This window comes from Oryctolagus cuniculus, chromosome 18 (genome assembly GCF_964237555.1).
Source record: "Oryctolagus cuniculus chromosome 18, mOryCun1.1, whole genome shotgun sequence".
In the NCBI taxonomy this organism is placed as follows: Eukaryota; Metazoa; Chordata; class Mammalia; order Lagomorpha; family Leporidae; genus Oryctolagus; species Oryctolagus cuniculus.
Genome location: NC_091449.1, coordinates 15,215,907 through 15,234,891, shown reverse-complemented (window position 1 = coordinate 15,234,891; position 18,985 = coordinate 15,215,907).

Sequence of the window (18,985 nt, the reverse complement as noted above, 5' to 3'; positions counted from 1 at the left end):
GGTGGAGGATTAGCCTAGTGAGTCACAGCACCAGCCGGCTTTTAACCCAATAATTCCTCTTGTGGGAATTTATCCTAATGAAAAAATCTCAGTTATTTATATAAAGATTTAGCTACATTAGTATTATATTAGTTCATTTTTCACTACTCTAACAAAAACATTTGATGTTGGGTAACTTTATAAGGAAAAGAGGTTTCTTGTCCCACAATTCTGAAAATTGAAGGGCATGGCACCAACATTGGGCAGCTCTTATAAGGACTTCATGGTGACTGGCAATGCGTGGGATGAGGCACTGCAGCCCAAGACAGGAAACCATAGAGCAATTCAAGAGGCAGTGTTGCTCTTAGACTAACTTCTCTTTTCCCTTCCAAATACCACTGTCAGGAATTTGTAACAGGTAGAACACAACGCTTCCTACCCATACCTCCCTTCCCTCTAAACACGCACTTACATAAGAATGACAGAACCAGACACAAAACCTTCCAGAACCCAGAAGATACATGGAGTTTTCCAAAGTCTAAACAGTACAAAACAAGAAAAGGAAAAGAACTAAAGAGATGAAGCAAAAAAGAGAAAACAGAAACAAATTATGACTGGAAAGATCTCCACTTTGTTCTCAACTTACTCTTGTAAGTTAGGTTCAGAGCCATGTTTCATTCCACCTAAATAAGCTCCCATAGAATTAAATTTCACATCATAGAGTCTACTCCTGAGTTAGTAGACATGCATGAATTTCTCCAATAGTCACACAAAATAGAAGAAACAAGCCATTACTCAAGAGGTGTTCTCCTACCTTAACACCTTCTCCAAGAGTTTGCTTGTTGTCAGCTTCCTCACTGGAGTGCAGTTCCAGTCTATAATTCAACTCCTGTAATTGTTGTGCCTGTTTCTTCAATAGCATTTGTGCCTGTTGTTCCCGAAGTAATGCATTACTGAGTTCTTCACATGCACTTTCAAACTTCTCATGGGTGATCAGTTTCTTTAAAAAGGGGTGGGTGGGGGCAATCAGTTATAAACTAACTCATTTTACCTTTTTTTATTCAGAACTATACTTGTTAACATTAGCAATACCATGCAAACATTTCTAAGTGCCTGATACATGACAAAAATACAATTTTTTCCTTCATTTTGCAAGATAAAAATATCACTCTGAGTTTCAAAATACAAAAGGCATACTTCCAAAGTTACTATTTTTAGGTAACTAAAAATCTCACAAAACTTATTCCAAATTCTATAATAAATTCAGATAATGCTTAGTTCCAATCGTCACACATGAAAAGTTTTTATAAAGAATATGATCTGGGAATTAAAACCTTTAACAACTTCCTAGACTTTTCATTGACTACCTAAAGGGCTGTGTCCAGTGGATGTTATCAGATCTCCCTAAAGAAACATCTACTCTACATCATACCTACCTCTTCTACTCCCATTCCCACTATACAATCTTGTTTTATTTTCTTCTTATTGTCCTTATCTAAAGTCACCTCACTTTTTTAACTGCCTGTCCACACTCTGCCTCCACAAATGTAATTTCACTGAGCAGCAAACCCAGTAGTGACACTCAGTAGGTACTCAACAGTTACTTGTTGAATGAAAGAACATTCATAAGTAAACATCTGCCAATAAAACTGTATCCCATAATGCACAACACAGTTTTTATCTCATCTCTCTCTCTGCCTGTCACACAAATAGATAGAAAAATCTTTTTAAAAAGAGAGAACATAAGAGATAAAACATTTTTTTAGATTTAGACATTTGCAGAAAAATGAAACTGTAACTGAAGAATCAGGATTACTTGACCTGCCTAACTCAGAAGAACTCTTTGCCCTTTGAAGGTTTATCTACTTGAAATAATAATTAACTTCAATAATTTATCTTATCATAGGATTCCTAACTAACCCAAGATATCAAATCAACCTAGTTGTCTATCAACAAATGAATGAATAAAGAAAATATGGTATGTTCCCATAATAGAATACTATTTGGCATTAGAAAAAAAAGTGAGATCCTCTCATTTATGAAAATATGGAGAATCTGGAGAACATTATGTTAAGCAAAGCAAACCAGGCACAGGAAGATAAGTAACACAAAATCTCACTCATGCATAGAATCTGGAACACAATCTTAAACAGAGAGGGAGTCACCAGAGGCTGGGATGGGGGTGAAAGGAAGAGGTTCATAGAAAGAGGTTGCTTAAGAAGTGCAAAGTTGCAATTAGATGGAAGCAATAAGTCTGGAGTTGTAGTTACAGCATTGTGACCATAGTCAATGATGATATATTGTACAATTCAAATGAGCTACAAGAAAATTTTGAATGTTTCACAAAACAGAAATGGTTTTGAGGTGAGGGATATGCTAATTACTCTGACTTGATCAATATTCTATGTATATATGTATCAACACATCACACTGTACCCTATAAATATATATATATAATTATTATATGACAATTAAAAATAAAAGAAAACACACGATATATATACACACACAAAGTCTGCTACTGCCTATTACCATAAATGTTAAAACTGCAATTTGTAACTTAACCAAGAGATAAATGGAAAAATATATTTATTCTGAGGTTAAACCTGCAAAAGATGTTTCCTCAAGTAATGGGATATTAAAAGTAGTTGGTTGCGGCCGGCGCCGCAGCTCACTAGGCTAACCCTCCGCCTAGTGGCGCTGGCACACGGATTTCTAGTCCCAGTTGGGGCGCCGGATTCTGTCCCGGTTGCCCCTCTTCCAGGCCAGCCCTCTGCTGTGGCCCGGGAGTGCAGTGGAGGATGGCCCAGGTGCTTGGGCCCTGCACCCCATGGGAGACCAGGAAAAGCACCTGGCTCCTGGCTCCTGCCATCGAATCAGCGCGGTGCGCTGGCCGCAGCGCGCCGGCCGCGGCGGCCATTGGAGGGTGAACCAACGGCAAAGGAAGACCTTTCTCTCTGTCTCTCTCTCTCACTGTCCACTCTGCCTGTAAAAAAAAAAAAAGTAGTTGGTTGCTAGTTTTAAGGAATAAGCTGGTGTCGGATCCTTCTTAGTGCCCCAAACCAGATTTGGTTCAGAAGGTGAAGGTGGGGCTCTGCGGTTGGGTGGCTCCCATCATCCTGGAGCTCAGCCGGAGGCCTTGATGGGATCTTGGGGAATGTGCAGCAAAGCTGCTCCACACTCACACCCACCCAATGCAGACAGCAGCAGCTAGACATCATAATCTTTCTCTCTCGATCACTTTTTTTTAAGATTTATTTATTCATTTGAAAGGCAGGGCTACAGAGGATGAGACAGAGAGAGAGAGAGAGCTTCCTCCAGGTCTCCCACGTGGGTGCAGGGTCCCAAGGACTTCATGTGCATTTCAGCAGGCTTCACTTCAGTTATGAGATTGACTGGTGAAAAGGTCACCAGCATGCGGTGTGAGAACAGAGACTCCACTGGGCCACAGGGACAGCACCAATGCCGCCAATCTGGTAGACATCCTGTAGGGCAGAAGCTAAGTTGTCAGATGTCCAGTTGGTGGGAGGAGGCGAGCCAGGGCTCCCAGCAGTGTGAATCACTGGCATTGCAGTCATGCTGGTGTTTTCTCATCCTTGGAAAAGGTGCATTCCCAGTGCTGAGGATATTTTCACCATTCCGAACAGAAATCGGCACAAGTGCTACCGTGTCTCACCAGTGCAATCCCCATTCATTACCAAGACCCCCATGTTACGGGAGTGTGAGCCCTGGCTAGGCTTGGGCCAGCTTCCTGCCTCCAGGTGAGAGAGAATCAAGGAAGACATGTGGATAAAGGTGAGCAGAGAAGCAAACTACTTCAAGACAGAGGGAAAGTCCACAAGCAGGAGCAAGGTTAACCTCCAGGAGAGAACACTGCTGCTAGCAGGGTTTGGGGCTGTCCTTTCCTAGTCCTGGAAGCACAGGGGCCAGTGTCTGTGGCTTAAGTGAACATTTAAGTAGGGGGAGGCTTGGGGCAGGGTTTGAGGGGCTTCTACTTGTGTGCCAACCTTTGGGCATTTTCGAGTTGTCATGGCACTGGTGGATGATGGGAGTGGGGCTTGCACAGCACACACAGGGCTGTATTGCACACAGGGCTCTCTCATTTCAGTTTCCCTCTTTCCCTGGGAATCTTGGTCCTTTCTCTCAGCCTCTGAATACATACCCTTATGCTTCCATTTTCTCTGAAGCTGGGCTAGTTTTGTGCCTTATTCTCAACAAAGATATGGAAAGTGCTCCTTCTGAAGGTATCTTCCACTGAAGCTAATGCTCATGCCCATTACACAAATACATTTCACTCCCCTGGGAAGCTCCCTGTACTACCCGGCTTATTCAAGTGCCTCACCTTGGGCCTAGTTGGTCCCACATACAAAGAACAGTGGCTCATTGTCCCAAATGTCATCCTAGATTGTGTCTATGGTCCTCAAGGAAATCACAAATTCCATCCTTCCATGGCAACTTTGGATTCCTTGTCTGGCCTGGGCTTATGCAATTTTTATCTCAGAGTGTTGCAGCTCCTGCCAACCTCTGAGCTGTCCACAGTGCTGATGCTGTGTGTGTGGCGCAGGCCATGGTGCTGACCAGTGGTGGCCTGGGCCTCAATGCCAAACAGAAGGCCAGCAGCTCAGGGGCTTGGACATTTTTTGTTCTTCACCCTGCTCGGGGATTTGACTTGCAGTTCAGGACAGATGGAATCTCATTTTGGTGTTTCTGGACAAAAGCCATGGATTACGTGAGATTTGTGTGATGGAATCTTTATTCTTCTGGTGAGAGCAACACCTACAGAAAGGGCAGCAGGGCCTGGGGCATCTTGTTGGAAAATGTCAGACAGCTGCTACTCAGTGTCTTGAGGTATCAAAGCTAAGGACCACAGAAAACTGAAGTTTCATCATTATCCTATATAGGCATTTGCTTAGTCTTTACAGAAGTATCTAATAGGATAAATTACTTTCTTATGGAAACACACAGTTGGTATATTATATATTTTTTTTTTGACAGGCAGAGTGGACAGTGTAAGAGAGAGACAGAGAGAGAAGGTCTTCCTTTTGCCGTTGGTTCACCCTCCAATGGCCGCCGCTGCAGCCGGCGCACCGCGCTGATCCGATGGCAGGAGCCAGGAGCCAGGTGCTTTTCCTGGTCTCCCATGGGGTGCAGGGCCCAAGCACCTGGGCCATCCTCCACTGCACTCCCTGGCCATAGCAGAGAGCTGGCCTGGAAGAGGGGCAACCGGGACAGAATCCAGCGCCCCAACCGGGACTAGAACCCGGTGTGCCGGCGCCGCAAGGTGGAGGATTAGCCTATTGAGCCACGGCGCCGGCCTGGTATATTATATTTTTTGTTTGTTGGCTTTCTGTCAGGAAAATTTCTGAGTAAAATCAACCCATTCACTAAACAGGGGAAAATACTAAATGAGACAGAAATGTACTTTGTACTCATGTCCCCTAATACATGACAGCTCTTAGGATGGTCAGCTTGGTGCACTGTAACTTATGCATTATATTCAGCATATGAGCGGTCTCTACAGGGAAGCGTGATCACAGGCATGTGGCTGACCACACAGGTGTGTGCGTATGGTAGAGAGCATGAAGCTCTGGTTGAGGGGTGAACAAGAGACCCAGATTGGAGTTGCTGGCATTGGTTTCCGACCCCCAAGTGCCCACAAGCACCAGGGCCTCGAACTCTGTCCAAGGACAGGACCCAAGTACGGAGCATCAGCACTGCCTCCCAGGGTGCGCCTTAGGCAGCAGCCAGGACTCCAACCCAGGCACTCAGATGGGGAATGCAGGCCCCCTAAGCCATTTCTGAGGCACTGAGCCAAAGGCCTCCCCCGAAATTTGATTTTACAAATAGTAATATTAATACTAATAACAGATGCTACGTTGGAGAGGAGTTTTAGGTTTTCAGGAAATCGAGCAGGTGCACAGTTCTCACGCAGCCCTCCCTTGTGGGTCAACAGCTTCCTCTGTCATGATCTCGTGTGTGTGTGATATCAGAAGAATAGAAATGTGGGCTTATCCTCCAAAGTCCAGGGTCAGCTTCAGGTCCAGGCTTTGTGCCATGCGCTTGTGATGAGGCAGAATACCAGGTATAAAACGTGACAGCATCGTACAGAACAGCTGCCCTGCTCTGGCAGTTGGCTAGGAGGGGTTGACGGCATGCAGAAATGCTGCCCTAAAGCCCAGCTCCGGGGCATTGGAGCAAGGAACAAGGCAAGGGGGCCAGTGTTGCCTTCTCCTCTGCAGGTCCTAGGATTCTCACCCAAGAGGTGCCCTCCAGGGCTGGCACTGTGGTGCAGCGGGTAAAGCCGCCATCCCACATGGGCACCACTGTGTGTCCCGGCCACTGCAGTTCCGATCCAGCTCCCTGCCAATGGCCTGGGAACACAGAAGAGGATGGCCCAAGTACATAGGCCTTGGATACCCATGTGGAAGTCCTCAAAGAAGGCAGCCTCTGCCTGCCAGCCTCACGGGGACTGCAAAGCACAGCGGGCGCATTGGCCATTGCGCTGAGCAGCCAGCGCAGTGGTGACCACAGCAAGTGAGTGCGCGGCACAGAGGGCACTGGGCTCAGGACATACCTTGATCACATATGAGTTGTCTACGATGGCGCCCCCTGGCGCTCCACGGTGGCGGCGACCCCGGACTCTCTGGTGGCGGCTGGGGGCCAAGGCCGCGGCCAGGTCACCAGGCCTGCCTGACTGCCCTCAGGAACCCCATAAATCCTCTTCTGTAAAACTTCTCAAGTACCTAAGTTCACCGTTACAAAAGGTCCACACACTGCAGAAAACCAACCTCCAGACTGTGATGCCTCGGACCAGCCCAGAGATCCCCTCAAACTCCCAGCACTGTTTGCTTTTGTAAAGAACAAGGCAGAGGAGTGGTCCCTCCAGGGCTGTCTCCAGGTCGCCAGTAGGGGCTCCTTCACTGCTTCATTCTTTTTTCTTCTTTCTTCTTTCTATGACTGGAAAAATTAGGCCCTTTAAGTCTGGGGGTTCAGATATCTGCTAGTCGTCAGGCTCATCGTCATCGAACAAGTGGTACATCTGCATGAGTTCCACTACGTCATGGGGCAGTGAAGCCCAGGGTGTAGAGGAGTCCAGATGGATGTTGTGCAGATCGGCGGGCAGCGGGTCCTCGGCAGTCTCGGGGCCCTGCGCCTTGGAGCTCCGACGGTCGTGATCTTCCTGCGAAGGCATGCTGAGCTCTGAACCTGGCGGTGGTGGCGACTCCCTGGGGTGGCACTGCTGACCCATTCGCTGTTGTTTGCTTTTCTTGGCGCGCTGGTTTTTAAACCAGGTTTGGGAGGAAGGGAGGGAACAGGTTACTCTAGGGGCAAGGACCCCAGGGAGACCCCATGAGCCTCAGAAGCTCGGGGCCCTTTTAGCTTGGGCACGCTGGGCTCAAGCCTCTTTCTCAAACGCTGTGCCGGGCCCGGAAGGGAGCCACAGGCATCAGGTAAAGGGGAGGGGGCCGGGCAGCCTCTGCCCTGCTCCCAAGCGATCCTCCGCAGCAGAACCTAGAACTCTCCGCGCTAGGCTTTGCACCACAAAGGCTCACGTTCTGGGAGCTCGGTCTCTAAGGACACAGTACTGAGAGGTGCGGAGACCCTCGGAGGGGAGGCCTGGTGAGGTCATTCGCCCATGGGGTCGATGCCGCCTCGAACTCTTTCAAATAAATAATAAATAAATCTTAAAAAGAAATTCTGTCTCATTGCCTCTCACACAATACATTGAAAGAAATACACTTTGGAAACGCGCTCCCCGCACACACGTGTTCGCTCCGCCTGTGGGGGTGGTTCTGGGCTGTCTCCCGCAGGCTGGGCGGAACCATCCACCAGGCAGGGTCCTCGCCGCCGGCTCAGACTTGAACTCTTCTGCCCCAAGGTAGCCACAAGCGCCAGGGGAAGTCTATCTTGTCAAGGGCCAAAGCTCAAGGAGTCTGAGACCAGCCCCAGGCAGCCTCTGCCTGCCAGCGTCAAAGGGACTGCGAAGCGCGCGCATTGGCGACTGCCCTGAGCGGCCAGCACAGCGGTGACCGCATGCGAGTGAGTGCGTGGCACGGAGGGCACAAGGCTCGGGACATACCTTGATCACGCACTCATCCAAACATAGCTTTGCTGATAACTCTTGTATCTTCTCCCAGTCAGGACAGGGGGTCTTTTCTAAAACAGCTTTCAACATCCCCAACTGGTCGGGGGTAAAGGCCGTGCGGCTGCGGCGAGCACACCTGGGCGCTGCAGAGGGAACAGGAACAAAGGGCTTTGGTTTGCTTTCAGAAACAATCCATTGGCCATCCTGATGCCGGCTTTGGCTCCAGCAGCCACTGCATGCATTTCGGGAGCGAGCCGGTAGACAGCAGCCCTCTCGGGGTCTCTCCTCTTTGCCTGGGTCTCCCAAAGGAATTTTGGAAAATGCACCCTGGAAGGCAGAGCCTGATCTCATGGTCATGCATTTTCGACGTGAGCTTCAGCTTCACGAGGGGAAGTTGTCCTGCTGCCACACACACACACACACACACACACATACATACATAAATACAAACCCACACACACAGAAAGACACAGACACAGAAACTCACATACACAGAAACACACACACACATACATACTCATACATACACACCCACACACCCACGACATACATACATACATAAGAACCCAACACTAACACAAAGACACATACAGACACACACAGTAAGATACACACATATACATACACACATATGCATACATATATGCAAACCCACACACACACATGCATACATACATAAATGCACATACATGCATAAATACACACCTACACACTCACACCCACACCCACACCCACACCCACACCCTGTGAAGGCAAGTGCCAAGCTTGCAGTTTTCTCCCAGCTCATGAGAAAGACAGAGAGAGAGACAGAGAGAGAGAAAAACTGCATAGGGCTTTGGAGGAAGCCCTCAGCCATGGAGGGGATGGAAAGAGATGGAGAAAGAGCCGCAGGCAGAGGAGAAGGAGGAGGCAAGAAGCACATGTGCGTGGTTAGAATGCAGCCACTGGGACCGGCCCCTGGGAGGCCTTGCAATGCTGGGTTCCTATCCCAGAGTCCCAGTTGGAGTCCCGGCTGCTCCACTTCCCACCCAGCTCCCTACAAATGCACCTGGGAAAGCAGTAGAAGATGGCCCAAGTACTCAGGCCCCCACACCCACGTGGGAGACCCAGATGGAGCTCCTGGCTCCCGGCTCCTGGCTTTGGATTGCACCAGCCCTTGGCCACTGCAGCTACAAATGCAAAGTAATTTTTTTCATTTTAAGAAGGTGCCTGGTATTGTGGAAGAGTGGGTAAAAACCCACCAAGGCAACACTGGTGTCCCATATGGACACCGGGGCAAGGCCCAGCTGCCCCGCTGCCTATGCAGCTCCGTGCTCATGTGTCTAGCAAAGCAGCAGACAACAGCCAAAAGATAGGACCCATGCACCCACGTGGGAGAGCTTATTTTTGTAATAAAACTTGCATTCAGGGCCGGCGCCGCGGCTCACTAGGCTAATCCTCCGTCTAGCGGCGCCGGCACACCGGGTTCTAGTCCCGGTTGGGGCGCCGGATTCTGTCCCGGTTGCCCCTCTTCCAGGCCAGCTCTCTGCTGTGGCCAGGGAGTGCAGTGGAGGATGGCCCAGGTGCTTGGGCCCTGCGCCCCATGGGAGACCAGGAAAAGCACCTGGCTCCTGGCTCCTGCCATCGGATCAGCGCGGTGCACCGGCCGCAGCGCGCTGGCTGCGGCGGCCATTGGAGGGTGAACCAACGGCAAAGGAAGACCTTTCTCTCTGTCTCTCTCTCTCACTGTCCACTCTGCCTATCAAAAAAAAAAAAAAACTTGCATTCAAGGATATACTTTCTTTTTTTAAAAAAAAATGAAGGTCTATTCATTTATTTGATGGTCAGAGTTACACAGAGAAAGAAGGAGAGGCACAGAGAGAGAGAGAACGAGAGAGAGAGAGAGAGTGTTCCATCCACTGGTGCACTCCCCAACTGGACACAATGACTTGAGGTGTGTCGATCCAAAGGCAGGAGCCAGGAGCTTCTTCCTGGTCTCCCATGCAGATGCAGGGGCCCATCTTTTCCTGCTTTCCCGGGCCATTCCCGAGAGCGGGATCAGAAGAGGAGCAGCCTGGACTTGAACCGGAGCCCATATGGGATGCCTGCACTTCCAGCCAGGGCTTTAACCCACTGCACCACAGTGCCGGCCCCATTAACGAGCTCTTTAAACAAAACTTTTTAAAAGAGAAAGATTGTATCTGTGTCTCCAGACAAGAAATGCACTCTACACTAGGTTGTTCCAATGCAAAGGAAAACATGAGAAAATACAGAGAGACTAAGAAATGCATGGAAAAAATGAGTCAAAAAATGGGTTCATTCTGGTGCAAAAAAACAATTTTTGGAAGCCATGCATAACTTTTTCTTTTCTTTTTATATTTAGATGGGCAGAGTTTCACAGGGAGAGAGAAACAGAGAGAAAGGTCTTCCTTCCGTTGGTTCACCCCTGCCCACCAAATGGCCAATAGGCCGGCCGGCACGCTGTGCCTATCTGAAGCCAGGAGCCAGGTGCTACCTCCTGGTCTCCCATGGGGTGCTGAGCCCAAGCAGCTGGGCCATCTTCCACTGCCTTCCCGGGCCACAGCAGAGAGCTGGACTGGAAGAGGAGCAACTGGGACTAGGACCCAGCACCTATATGGGATGCCAGCGCCACAGGCAGAGGATTAACTGAGTGAGCCACGGCCACTGTCCCCATAACTTTTGCTTCACCCCTAGTTTCCCACACACTTTGTGAAGACCTCTTATCTGCTTAGGTTTCCAAACAGTTGTTCCCCAATCAAATGTTTTAAAATCAATTTCCACCCTGTGTCACATAAACATTTAAAAGATCTGAACAGTGAAACTGCTAAGCAAATTGAAAACACAAGTTTCAAGACTGGAAGGTTTTCTGTGCAACCAACATCAGAGTTTCTGGGAGACAACAAAGATACTCTACAAAACAACCAAAAACGAAACGCACAGTTCTTTAAAATGAGAAAGGTCAGAAACAGGCAATGAGCATTCAAGAGGAAGCAGAATGGTGTCTAAAACAGTGATGCAGCCCTGTCCCCTCGATGGCTTGGGAAGTGCGTCACAGACCAGAGATTATGGGAGAGAGACCCAACTGGCTGCCGTGTTAACTGTATGCCAGTCACGGGCATCCAAAAGGATGGGAGAGACGACGGACACTCACTCACTGCTGGCGGGAGCCCAGTAGCAAACTGTGCTCCTGTTTGCTCCATTGCCAGAAGCCAGCGATGCCCCAAACGGCCAACCTGGTGCCGGCATGGCTTGGCCTACCACCAAGCAAGCCCTGCACAGCCAACCTCTCGCCCACCCGCCTCGGCCACTTGCTCACTCGACATCACGACTCGGACCGGCAGTATTTCCGAAGCTGCTTCTTCTCCAGCGTCTGTGTTTGTCTGCCCCCTGCCACCCGGACGGCTCCTTTCTAGAACAGAGCCAACTCCTGACGGTATTAAGTCACACCCTAGACCAGATTGACAGATGTAGCACTTGAAGAGCTTATCAGATACATGGGATTAACAGATGCCAATTTACCTCGGAATCAGCCCTTAAGATGTTCGGATCCGGCTGAAGAGCCCATGAGAGTATTTTAGGCATGGAAAGCCAAGACACTCTGGAAAAAAAAAAAAAAAACCTAAATGAAAGATCTCTGCGAGTGAGAGAGATCCCAGTGGAAAGAACATGCCATCAAAGGAGGAGGTACCCTTCTCTGAAGGGAATTTCCACTTTGACTATGACCTTGTCTAAATAAGATGGGAGTTGGCAAACTCAAAAGGCTTCCCTAACCTAGGCTACTCAATAGCCTAAGGTGATTACTGACCCCAGAAACAAGAGTGTCAATTTCTTAGTCACTGTGCACTTCCTCCTCATGTAGGATCTCTGCCCTTAACGTGTTGTAAAATGTGAATTCTTCCTATAACTAGTACTCAAACAGTACTTGACACTTTGTGTTTCTGTGTGGGTGCAAACAGTTGAAATCTTTACTTACTATAGACTATATTGATCTTCTGTATATAAAGATAATTGAAAATGAATCTTGATGTGAATGGAATGGGAGAGGGAGCGGGAGATGGGAGGATTGGATTGCGGGAAGGAGGCAAGTTATGGGGGGAAAAGCCACGGTAATCTAGAAGCTGTACTTTGGAAATTTAGATTTGTTAAATAAAAGTTAAAAAAAGAAAGAAAGAAAGATCAGTGCCCATATGGGCTGTTGGCGATGCAGGCTGGGGCTTTAACCCGCTGTGCGAAAGAGCCGTCCCCAATAAATAAAATCTTTAAAAACGAAAATACAATCAACTTTCTAAAAAAAAAAAATCCGAAGAAAGCGAGGAGGTGGTATGTTAATTAGCGTGACTGTGGTGGTAACAAGAAAATCAATCCTTTTAAAAAACACTTTTTATTACAGATATGTTGATTGATTTGAAAGGCAGAGTTCCAGAGAGGGAGAGAGAGGTCTTGCACTCGCTGTTTCACTCCCCAAATGGCCACAACAGCCAGAGCTGAGCTGTTCCGAAGCCTGGATCCGGAGCTTCTTCTGGGTCTGGGTCTGGGTCTCCCACACACACAGGCCCAGGGCCCTGCCCGAGGACTTGGGCAAATCCTCTACTGCTTCCCAGCCATAGCAGAAAGCTGGATCGGAAGACCGGGGCCCCTACGGGATGCAGGCACTGCAGGCCTCTCTCTCTCTCTCTCTCTCTCTCTCTCTCTCTCTCTCTATCACTATGTATCTCTCTCTACCTCTCTATCCCTATCTCTATCTCTCTGTATCCCTCTCTACCTCTATCTCATCACTAACTCTACCGCTCTGAACTCTGCCTTCAAACAAAGAAAAAAGAAAAAAATATCCCTGCCCTGCTGGAGCCCGAAGGAATCCCTCCCTCGCTCGTGATTGGACAGTAAGAGCAAGAGGGCGGGCCTGAGGCGCCTAGCGACCTGCGGGAAGCAGAGGCGAGAACTCTGGGAGAACTTGACCACTGGAAAGCGGGTCCGGGCGCCCGAGTCTCAGGCCCGTCCCCTCGTGCGTGGCCCGGGGAGGCCCGCTGCCCACCCACCGCCCGAGAGCACGCGGAGGACGGCAGCCCACGAACGTGGCCACCACGTCCTTGCGGCCCTGGATTTCGCGTTGTCTACGATGGCGCCCCCTGGCGCTCCACGGTGGCGGCGACCCCGGACTCTGGTGGCGGCTGGGGGCCAAGGCCGCGGCGAGGTCGCCAGGCCCGCCTGACTGCCCTCAGGAACCCCATAAATCGTCTTCTTGTGGCACGTCACAAGTATCTAAGTTCACCATTACAAAACGTCCACACACTACAGAAAACCAGCCTCCAGGCTGTGATGCCTCGGACCAGCCCAGAGAGCCCCCCAAACTCCCAGCACATTTGCTTTTGTAAAGAACAAGGCAGAGGAGTGGTCCCTCCAGGGCTGTCTCCAGGTCGCCGGCAGGGGCTCCTACAGACTGCTTCGTCCTTTTTCTTTTTTCTAGGACTGGAAAAAATTCGGCCCTTGAAGTCTGGGGGTTCAGATATCTGCTAGTCGTCTGGCTCGTCGTCATGGAACAAGCGGTACATGCGCACGAGCTCCCCGATGTCATGAGGCAGCGAAGCCCAGGGCGCAGAGGAGTCCAGATGGATGTTGTGCAGATCTGCGGGCATGGGGTCCTCAGCAGCCTCGGGGCCCTGCGCCTGGGAGCCCCCGGGGCCCTGCTCTTCCTCCACAGGCGCGCTGAGCTCCAAGCATGTTGGCGGCGGCGGCGGCAGCGGCGGCAGTGGCAGCAGCAGCGGTGGTGGCAGCGGAGGGGGAGGAGGAGGCTGAGGTGTGGACTCGCTGGGCTGGCGGGGCTGGCCCTTTGGCTGCAGTTTTCTTTGCTTGGCGCGCTGATTTTTAAACCAGGTCTGGGGAGGAAGGGAGGGAGCAGGTTACTCCAGAGGCAAGGACCCCAGGGAGACCCCATGGGCCTCAGAAGCTGGGGGCCCTTGTGGCGTGGGCATGCTGGACTCAAGCCTCTTTCTCAAACGCTGTGCCGGGCCCGGGAGGGAGCCGCAGGCATCAGGTAAAGGGGAGGGGGCCGGGCAGCCTCTGCCCTGCTCCCAAGCGATCCTCCGCAGCAGAACCTAGAACTTTGCGCACTAGGCTTTGCACCACAAAGGCTCACGTTCTGGGAGCTCGGTCTCTAAGGACACAGTACTGAGAGGTGCGGAGACCCTCGGAGGGGAGGCCTGGTGGGGTCATTCGGCCATGGGGTCGCGCGCAGCCGCCGTGGGCCCTGGGGGCAGTGAACCGGCCGATGGAAGACACCTCTCTCTGCCTCGAACTCGTTCAAAGAGATAAATACATCTTAAAAAAAAAAGTCGGTCTCATTGCGTCTCATCCAATACATTTAAACGCGCTCCCTGCACACACGTGTTGGCTCAGCCTGCGCGGGCGGCTCTCGGCTGGCTCCCCGCGCTGGGGCTGGGCGGCGCCATCCACCAGGCGCGGTCCTGGCCGCCACCGCCGGCCGGCTCAGACTTGAACTCTTGCGCCCACAACCGCCACCGCAATGCAGCCGCGAGCGCCCCGTCCGCCCGCCCGGGGGAGTCTTTCTTGTCAAGTGCCCACGCGCAGGAAGTTCGGGACAAGTCCCGGGGCAGCCTCTGCCTGCCAGCCTCGCGGGGACTGCGAAGCGCAGCGCGCGCATTGGCCATTGCCCTGAGCAGCCAGCGCAGCGGTGACCACAGCAAGTGAGTGCGCGGCGCGGAGGGCGCGGGGCTCAGGACATACCTTGATCACATACACATCCAGATGAAGCTCGGACGCTAACTCTTGGACTCGGCTCCAATCTGGGCAGCGGCTGGTTTCTAAAACAGCTTGCAGCATCCCCAGCTGGTCGGGGGTAAAGGCCGTGCGGCTGCGGCGAGAGGACCTGGGCACTGCAGAGGGAACAGCAACACAGGCCTTTGGTTTGCTTTAAGCAAGAATCCATTGGAGTTCCTGATGCAGACATTTGGGGCGTGACCTGGTCCCCGGTTGCTCGGGAGACACCAGCGCTCTCTCTCGGGGTCTCTTCCTCTTTGCCAGGGTCTCGCAAAGGAATTTTGGAAAATGCACCCTGGAAGGCAGAGCCTGATCTCATGGTCATGCATTTTCGACGTGAGCTTGAACTTCACGAGGGGAAGATGTCCTGCTGCCACACACGTCCACACACACACACAGACACACAGAAACACACACATACATACACAAGAACACACACACATCCACCCACACACACACGCATACATACCTAAATGCACATACATGCATACATACACACCCACACACTCACACCCACACCCACACCCACACCCACACCCACACCTGCACCCACACCCTGTGAAGGCAAGTGCCAAGCTCGCAGTTTTCTCCCAGCTCATGGGAAAGACAGAGAGAGAGACAGAGAGAGAGAAAAACTGCATAGGGCTTTGGAGGAAGCCCTCAGCCATGGAGGGGTTGGAAAGAGATGGAGAAAGAGCCGCAGGCAGAGGAGAAGGAGGCCAGAAGCACATGTGCGTGGTTAGAATGCAGCCACTGGGGCCGGCCCCTGGGAGGCCTTGCAATGCTGGGTTCCTATCCCAGAGTCCCAGTTGGAGTCCCGGCTGCTCCACTTCCCACCCAGCTCCCTACAAATGCACCTGGGAAAGCAGTAGAAGATGGCCCAAGTACTCAGGCCCCCACACCCACGTGGGAGACCCAGATGGAGCTCCCGGCTCCTGGCTTTGGATTGCACCAGCCCTTGGCCATTGCAGCTACCCATGCAAATACACATGCAAAGGAAATGTTTTTTCATTTTCAGAAGGCGCCTGGCATTGTGGCAGAGTGGGTAAAACCCACCACTGGCAACACTGGCGTCCCATATGCACACTGGGGCAAGGCCCAGCTGCTCCACTGCCTATGCAGCTCCCTGCTCATGTGCCTAGGGAAGCAGCAGAGGACGGCGCAAGTGATGGGACCCCTGCACCCATGTGGGAGAGCTTATTTTTATTATAAAACTCACATTCGAGGATAGACTTTCTTTCTTTCTTTGTTCTTTTTTGAAAAAAAAAAAAAAGATCGATTCATTTCTTTGAAGGTCAGAGTTACTCCCCAACTGGCCACAATGGCTCGAGCTGTGCCAATGCAAAGGCAGGAGCCAGGAGCTTCTTCCGGGTCTGCCATGCAGGTGCAGGGGCCCAAGGACTTGGGCTGTGTTCTACTGCTTTCCCAGGCCATAGCAGAGGGCTGGATCAGAAAAGGAGCAGCCGGGACTCGAAGCGGCGCCCGGACTCGAAGCGGCGCCCGTATGGGATGCCTGCCCTTCAGGCCGGGGCTTTAAGCCGCTGCACCACAGCGCCGGCCCCATCAACTCACTCTTTCAACACACGGTTTTCAAAGAGAAAGATTGTGTCTGTGTCTCCAGACAAGAAATGCACTCTACGCTAGGGTTTTCCAAGGCAAAGGAAAATGGGAGAAAATACAGAGAGACTAAGAAATGCATGGAAATAGGAGTCAAATACTGAGCTCATTCTGGGGCAAAAAGAATGTTTTGGAACGCCATGCATAACTTTTTCTTCCTACCTATTTTCCCAGGAACTTTCTGAAGACCCCTTATCTGCATAGGTGGATTCCAAACAGTTTTTGCCCAAGTCAATGTTTTAAAATCCATTTCCATGAACTTTTCTAGTAGCCTTGCGTCACATGGACATTTAAAATATCTGAACAGTGCAACTCGGAAGCAAGTGGAAAACACAAGCCAAAGACTGGAAGGTTTTCTGTGCCAGCAACACCAGAGTTTCCGGGAGACCCCACTGGCTGCCGTGTTAACAGTATGACAGTCACGGGCATCCCAAAGGATGGGAGAGACGACGGACACTCGCTCACTGCTGGCGGGAGCCCTGCAGCAAACTGTGCTCCTGTTTGCTCCATTGCCAGAAGCCAGCGATCCCGCAAACGGCCAAGCCGGTGCTGGCATGGCTTGGCCTACCACCAAGCAAGCCCTGCACAGCCGACCTCTCGCCCACCCGCCTCGGCCACTTGCTCACTCGACATCAGGACGCGGACCGGCAGTATTTCCGAAGCTGCTGCTTCTCCAGCGTCTGCGCTTGTCTGCCCCTTGCCGCCCGCCCGCCTGGCTAAAGGATGGCTCCTTTAGAGAAGGAAGCCAACTTGGCATGGTATGAAGTCTTTGATGGACCCTCCCTAAGTCACACCCTAGACCTGATTGACAGATGTGCCGCTTGAAGAGGTGAACCCCAGCCCCTGGCTCCCGGCTCCCCATTGGCACAGCTCTGACCCTTGTGGCCATTTGGGGCGTGAAGCAACGGAAGGCAGACCTTTCTCCCTGTCTCTTCTTCTCACTGTCTGCAGCTCTACCTCTCCAAGAATTCAATAACAACATCCTCAAACAACGATTTATGTTATTTTATTTTACTTTATTTTATTGGAAAGACCAGTGCCCATATGGGCTGTTGGCGCTGCAGGCTGGAGGTTGAACCCGCTGTGCTACAGCGCCGGCCCCAATCAATCCAATCTTTAAAAATGAAAAGACAATCATCATTCTGCAAAAACATCCTAAGAAAGCGAGGAGGTGGTATGTTAATTAGCGTGACTGTGGTGGTCACAAGAAAATCAATCTTTTCAAAAAACACTTTTTGGTACAGATGTGTTGATGGATTGGAAAGGCAGAGTTCCAGCCGCGGCCCGGCTTGCGCGTTGTCTACGATGGCGCCCCCTGGCGCTCCACGGTGGCGGCGACCCCGGACTCTCTGGTGGCAGCTGGGGGCCAAGGCCGCGGCCAGGTCACCAGGCCCACCTGACTGCCCTCAGGAACCCCATAAATCCTCTTCTTTAAGCACTTCAAAAACATCTAAGTTCACCGTTACAAAAAGTCCACACACTACAGAAAACCAGCCTCCAGGCTGTGAGGCCTCCGACCAGCCCAGAGATCTCCCCAAAATCCCAACACGTTTAGTTTTGCAAAGAACGAGGCAGAGGAGTGGTCCCTTCAGGGCTGTCTCCAGGTCGCCGGCAGGGGCTCCTACATGCTTCATTCTTTTTTTCTTCTTTCTTTTTTCTAGGACTGGGAAAATTTGGCCCTTGAAGTCTGGGGGTTCAGATATCTGCTAGTCGTCGGGCTCGTCGTCATCGAACAAGCCGTACATGCGCACCAGCTCCCCGATGTCATGGGGCAACGAAGCCCAGGGCGCTGAGGAGTCCAGATGGATATTTTGCAGATCGGCGGGCAGCGGGTCTTCGGCAGCCTCGGGGCCATGCGCCTGGGAGCTCTCAGGGCCGTGATCTTCCTGCGAAGGTGCGCTGAGCTCTGAACCTGGTGGTGGTGGGGACTCGCCGGGCTGGCGGGGCTGGCCCTTTCGCTGCAGTTTTCTTTGCTGGGCGCGCTGATTTTTAAACCAGGTCTGGGGAGGAAGGGAGGGAACAGGTTACTCCAGGGGCAAGGACCCCAGGGAGACCCCATGGGCCTCAGAAGCTCGGGGCCCTTGTGGCGTGGGCACGCTGGGCTCAAGCCTCTTTCTCAAACGCTGTGCCGGGCCCGGGAGGGAGCCGCAGGCATCAGGTAAAGGGGAGGGGGCCGGGCAGCCTCTGCCCTGCTCCCAAGCGATCCTCCGCAGCAGAACCTAGAACTTTGCGCGCTAGGCTTTGCACCACAAAGGCTCACGTTCTGGGAGCTCGGTCTCTAAGGACACAGTACTGAGAGGTGCGGAGACCCTCGGAGGGGAGGCCTGGTGGGGTCATTCGGCCATGGGGTCGCGCGCAGCCGCCGTGGGCCCTGGGGGCAGTGAACCGGCCGATGGAAGACACCTCTCTCTGCCTCGAACTCGTTCAAAGAGATAAATACATCTTAAAAAAAAAGTCGGTCTCATTGCGTCTCATCCAATACATTGAAAGAAATACAATTTGGAAACGCGCTCCCTGCACACACGTGTT